Raw genomic sequence first — 6012 nt, 5'->3', positions numbered from 1 at the left:
GTGAGGTCCCACAAAATTTGGGCCCGATCGGTTCAGCCGTTTTTAAGTTTACTGGATACAAACAAACAAACAGACAAGCAAAGTATATATATACTATGGCTTTTAGAGCGCTTCGCGCCCATTTTCTATTTCAATTGTGAACATGTTCTCGAATTTTAAAAAAATGTGGATTTTTAAANACAGTCGAGCTGTCTCGTGAAAAGTGGTTCATATAGTGTACCTTGTACAGTACAGTGCAGTACATTACAAGATTTTTGATCAAAATTTAAAATCTTCTGTTTTTCAAATCCACAATAAGCTATAAGTTTTAATATTTTGTTGTTTTCATTTTGTTAAGTTTGATTTTCACTGAATCAGAATTTAAAATAACAAAATGTTTAGAATATTATTTGATGTAAACTGGTTCAATATTGGGTAGGGATGGGCACATTCTTTTTTCTTAACTTTCGTTCCAGTAAGATCTACGTTTGTTCCATGTTTGCTCCTTGTTTGTTCCACGTTTGTTCTACGTTTGCCCCATGTTCGTTCCCTGTTTACTCCATGTTTGTTCCCTGTTTTCTCCATGTTTGTTCCCTGTTTGTTCCCTGTTTGCTCCATGTTTGCTCCATGTTTGCTCCATGTTCCTTCCACGTTTTTTCAATGTTCGTTCCTCTTTTCCTCCATGTTCTTTCTACGATTTTAAAAAGTGTTTAAGTCAGATGATTTTCTCCATTGTTTCTGTAGCAAAAATCCGCTCGTCGTTTTAGTGAAAACCCATTATGAAAAAGGAAATTTTTTAAAATAAAAACATAAATTGAAAAATACTTTTAAGGGTACCCTTGTGAATAGGTCTTGTCACTTGTCATAAATGTAAATAGATGGAGAGGTCTTCAGTCCCTTTAATGAGGCCAAATACTTTTAAGGGTACCCTTGTGAATAGGTCTTGTCACTTGTCATAAATGTAAATAGATGGAGAGGTCTTCAGTCCCTTTAATGAGGCCCCTAGGTTGTATAATGTAAATAGATGGAGAGGTCTTCAGTCCCTTTAATGAGGCCCCTAGGTTGTATAATGTAAATAGATGGAGAGGTCTACAGTCCCTTTAATGAGGCCCCTAGGTTGTATAATGTAAATAGATGGAGAGGTCTACAGTCCCTTTAATGAGGCCCCTAGGTTGTATAATGTAAATAGATAGAGAGGTCTACAGTCCCTTTAATGAGGCCCCTAGGTTGTATAATGTAAATAGATAGAGAGGTCTACAGTCCCTTTAATGAGGCCCCTAGGTTGTATAATGTATATACTATTATACTATATTTGCTTGTTATTGGTACTTTTAACTGATATAGCGCATATTTTATACTGCATTTACAACTAGCACTCGGAATTATTAAAACAGAAAATAGATTTTTTATTTTTATAGGGAGGGAGAGGGGGATGGGGGGGCATTCTCCCGTTGCTTTTTTAGGGCGACAACCCGCAGAACCCCCCATGAAATTGTTTAAAAGTAAGGAACTGTGTTTTTGTCACAAACTCATATTGTCTAATTCCCATATCTTTACAATCTGATTATGTAAACCTTTGATATTTCAAGCTTCGATTATTTGATCTAACAGAACTCATAGTTTGAAATATCAAAGGTCTACGACATTGGGTAGCAAAGATATAGAGATTAGAAAAGCAAAGTTTGTGACAAAACTCAGTTCCTTTAAAGTTTAAATTAACATAAAAATTGTTAGAAATGACTTTACAGTTTTTTTAGTTTTGGAAATTATCTGATCTAAGTTGAACTGCAGCTTATAATGAAGTTATATGTTTAAACACAAAAGCAAAGTTTCCACCCCTTCTTTTCCAACACAGGTATTGCGCCTCTGTTTAAAGGGACTGTATACATAAATGCATTCAAGTGAACCTTCAGTTATAGCAAGTACTAATGTTTCCTATGGCCAGAATATTTGATAGATTAATTTTTTGAAAATGGATTCCATGTCAGGCTGTGACATCCGTCTAGTGTTTACTTTTTCGCCCAAAGACAGTACACTGCAGTACAAAAAATGCGTACACCTATGAAATAACTTTCCTTGCATTAGTACCCTGAATTATAGAGTGTTTTTTCGCAAAGAAATTGTACAATAATTTTCAAGGTAAACACACAAAATACCCTTTTAAAATGTGGTCTTCCGTTATTGCGTTTTCAAAATAATACAAACTAGTTTGGGAACTCAGCGCTGTCAAGTTACTCCCGCCGTTTACCCGCACTTGAAAGATTCTACCGTGAAACTATATTTTCGCTATTAAAGTCTACCCACTCAACTTAGAATGTCAAAACCAAGCAAGGAATAAGTTCCCCAATCAAATTTGAGGCAAATCGGTCCATGATCGGACAGACAAACAGACAGAGATTACAACTTTATATATGTAGATATAAACAATTCTTTTTCTAGATCTAGATAATTTTGGTATTATTTTATAAACTTAAATCTAAGTTGGAGTAATTTTTCTATTCTCGTTTAAGAATCTTGCTTGAAGTTTAACAAATGAATGCTGCAAATTATGTAAAAAATCAAAGACGATCTCTAAGCTGTCACTTCATTATTATATTTTTTGCAAACACCATGTACAGTTTACCTACGATGAAAATGGTATAAACAGAAGTATATTTAGATTCTAAGTGTGTTGTAATTATTCTAATATATATTCGATAGTATTGTGAAGACAATTAATATAAACCTATTTTTAAACTATCGGAAACTTTTTCTTTTTCTTTTTCCTTCTTCTTTATTTGTTGCTGTTGTTAGTTTTAATGTTTTAGTATTTGGTTTTGGCAAGTTTGGTTTCATATTTGTAAACTTGGTCGGCAACAGATTTGCAAAATTGATTTAAAGCCAATGTTCGTGAAACTAGGGCAGTGGGTAAGTTCTTGAATTTATTAAATCTATTGTTTTATGTATTTTACCAAGGACCATCAATTGGATCAAACAAAAAGATCCATTTTGCCATACTTTGGTAAAAGTACTGATACTTTTTCGCGGAATTTTTGGGATCACTATTTTTGATCAATATACTTTTGTGAAAGTTTGGAATCAACATTTCTAGGCTATTTTTGAAAAAAAAAAATTGCGTATATCTATATGTCTCTACCAAAATATTTCAGAATTTCATCACTTTATTTTAGAATTTCCCATTTGAAACATGAAACCTGCCAACATTTTTAAAGAGTTTTGTCCCTAACCCCAGTTTTTTTACTCTCCCTGTATATTTTGGAGAAAAAAATCTCGCCAAAAATTTTTTCCTTCAGCCAAAATGTTCCGCCAATAAAACTTTTTATTTATATTACAACTCTACAGTCTACACTCCTCTAAACAATTAGAAATAACGTAAAAACAGAAAAGTTAGTTTTTTAAACAGTTTTGCTTTTATATGTACAGGCCGGGTGTGCCAGTATCAGTGTCAGTGCTATAGATCTCGATAAAATAAATATTTATTTAATAACTTTTTATAATAATTACCCGGAAACTTGAGCATCATTGACTAAGGTCTTAAAGATACCTTTGTGAATTAGACATGCCACTCCTTGAAATTACACTCTACAATAACATAAAGTTCTTTTGTCCATTATGTGATATTTATTTTTAAAGTTTGGTAATTTACATGTAGATATAGACACATTTATTATAATTAGAAAACTTTTTAATTGCACTTAAGCACGTGTGTACAGGGGGAGGCCAATTTTCCTGAGTTTCTGTTCTCCTGTTCTTCTGTTCTCCTGTTCTCCTGTTCTTCTGTTCTCCTGTTCTTCTTTTCTTCTGTTCTTCTGTCCCCCTGTTCTACTGTTCTCCAGTTCGACTGTTCTTCTGTTTCCTGTTCTCCGGTTATCCTGTTCTCCTGTTTTCCTGTTCTCTTGTTCTCCTGTTCTTCTGTTCTCCTGTTCTCCTGTTCTTCTTTTCTCCTGTTCTCCTTTTCTCCTTTACTTCTATTCTCCTGTTCTCCTGTTATTCTGCTCTTCTGTTCTCCTGTTCTCCTGTGGTCCTGTTCTCCAGTTCTACTGTTCTCCTGTTCTCCTGTTCTCCTGTTCTCCTGTTCTCCTGTTCTCCTGTTCTCCTGTTCTCCTGTTCTCCTGTTCTCCGGTTATCCTGTTCTCCTGTTTTCCTGTTCTCTTATTTCTCCTGTTCTCCTGTTCTCCTGTTCTCCTGTTCTCCTGTTCTCCTGTTCTCCTGTTCTCTTGTTCTCCTGTTCTCCGGTTATCCTGTTCTCCTGTTTTCCTGTTCTCTTATTTTCCTGTTCTCCTGTTTTCCTGTTCTCCTGTTCTTCTGTTCTCCTGTTCTCCTGTTATCCGGTTATCCTGTTCTCCTGTTCTCATGTTCTCCTGTTTCCCTGTTCTCTTGTTCTCCTGTTCTCCTGTTCTCTTGTTCTTCTGTTATTCTGGTCTCCTGTTCTCCCGTTCTGATGTTCTCCTGTTTTCCTGTTCTCTTATTCTCCTGTTCTCCTGTTCTCTTATTCTTCTGTTATTTTGTTGTTATCAAAGCTCTGAAAAAGCTATTCCAATTGGAGGAGGGAAGGGGGGGAATAAGGTTAAGAAAAAAGCTCAAATAAAATGAAAAAGATATTGTAATTATTTTTCTGAAAAAATGTCTTCTGTCAACTTTCTTCTTAGTCTTTTTAGCACAAATCTGCATTACGCATGTCACTTTTATAGAGAACCGCATTTAAAAATGGCCCACTTTAAATTGAGAGGCATTTAGTGTCCTTGAAATGTAAGTAAATGCTGTTTTTTAACCAAAACAATAAAAACATAAAAGTTTTAAACTTTTGATTAGAAACTTTCGACGTTTTGAAAAAGTTTTTAGATGAAAGGTTAAGTTATCAAGTTAGTTTTCAACTTTAGAGAATAAAATTTGAATTTGATTAAAGAAAATGAAAATAGTTCTAGATTGAGAAATCAAAGCCAAGGGACTGTTCTTGGTTGGATAAATCGGAGATAGGTGCACATAAACTTAGAAAGAAATTTGTCAATAACTCAATGTTAAAATCAATTATTTCATTTTCATTTTCGTATCAAAGGAACTGAGTTTTTGTCACGAATTTAAATTTTTTTCTTTCTTGTTATTTTATGAATTTGTTCGCAGATTACTACGAATTCTTTAATTGTCGCCTTTTCAATAAATATTCCAGAAAATCTACGAAAATGTTTGTGAAGAATGAGAGATTAGAGAAACTAATAACTGAATAAGATTACTCATTTTCGATGATAAGAGTTAATTCTTATTTTCTCCACCTGTTCCTAAACAACTATTTAGTGTACTTTAGAATTTTGTTACATTTTTTGTCGTCGTTATTTTATAGTTTAAAAAACCCGATTCTCCAAACGTACCCACCCAAAATGATGATTTTGAACGTCGACTTTGCACTCAAACTCAGTAATTATACATCGTAGAAACGTTTTATATGTCTCAAATCAAAACTAAAAATGTTTTCCACAACACTCATTTTCAGTTCAACCACCATACATTAATGGTCACTGTACTTTAAAGGTCTGAAGCTCTCAATCAAAAATCGGTGCAAAGATTGCCAATTACTTCTTTAAAAACCTAAGCTAGCAACAAGTGCAATGTTAAATACTAAAATGTAAAGCGCTACAGAAAAGCATACGTGAGGTAGAGCGGTAAAATCTATGCCTAAGGCGTTGCGACACTTCAAAGTCAACCCTGTCTTAAAAATTGATGAGACTGTTTAGTGTTTATAAGCAGACTGTATCATGTGTGGTCACTCCCTTTAAATTTTAAGCGTCGTAAGAGTCGTAATTTCAAGTGAGCCTCAAAATAAAGAGGGCATGTCTAATTAACAACGGTATCCTTGAAACCGTTATCTGATCAATAACGTCGTTTTCTGCCTTGAAATGTGTTTTCTCCATTGTTTCTTATACAAGAAATGCGCGAGTCACTTATGCAGCCATAAAAAAAATTTGGGCACTTGAAATTACGCTTACAGTCCCTTTAGTATACATGCAATAAGTTGTTTCTGAGGAGAGGAAATCAATA

This window comes from Eurytemora carolleeae, unplaced genomic scaffold (genome assembly GCF_000591075.1).
Source record: "Eurytemora carolleeae unplaced genomic scaffold, Eaff_2.0 scaffold1010, whole genome shotgun sequence".
NCBI classification, from domain to species: Eukaryota; Metazoa; Arthropoda; class Copepoda; order Calanoida; family Temoridae; genus Eurytemora; species Eurytemora carolleeae.
The sequence above is the reverse complement of the archived record's forward strand: the minus strand, read 5'-3'. Positions refer to the sequence as shown.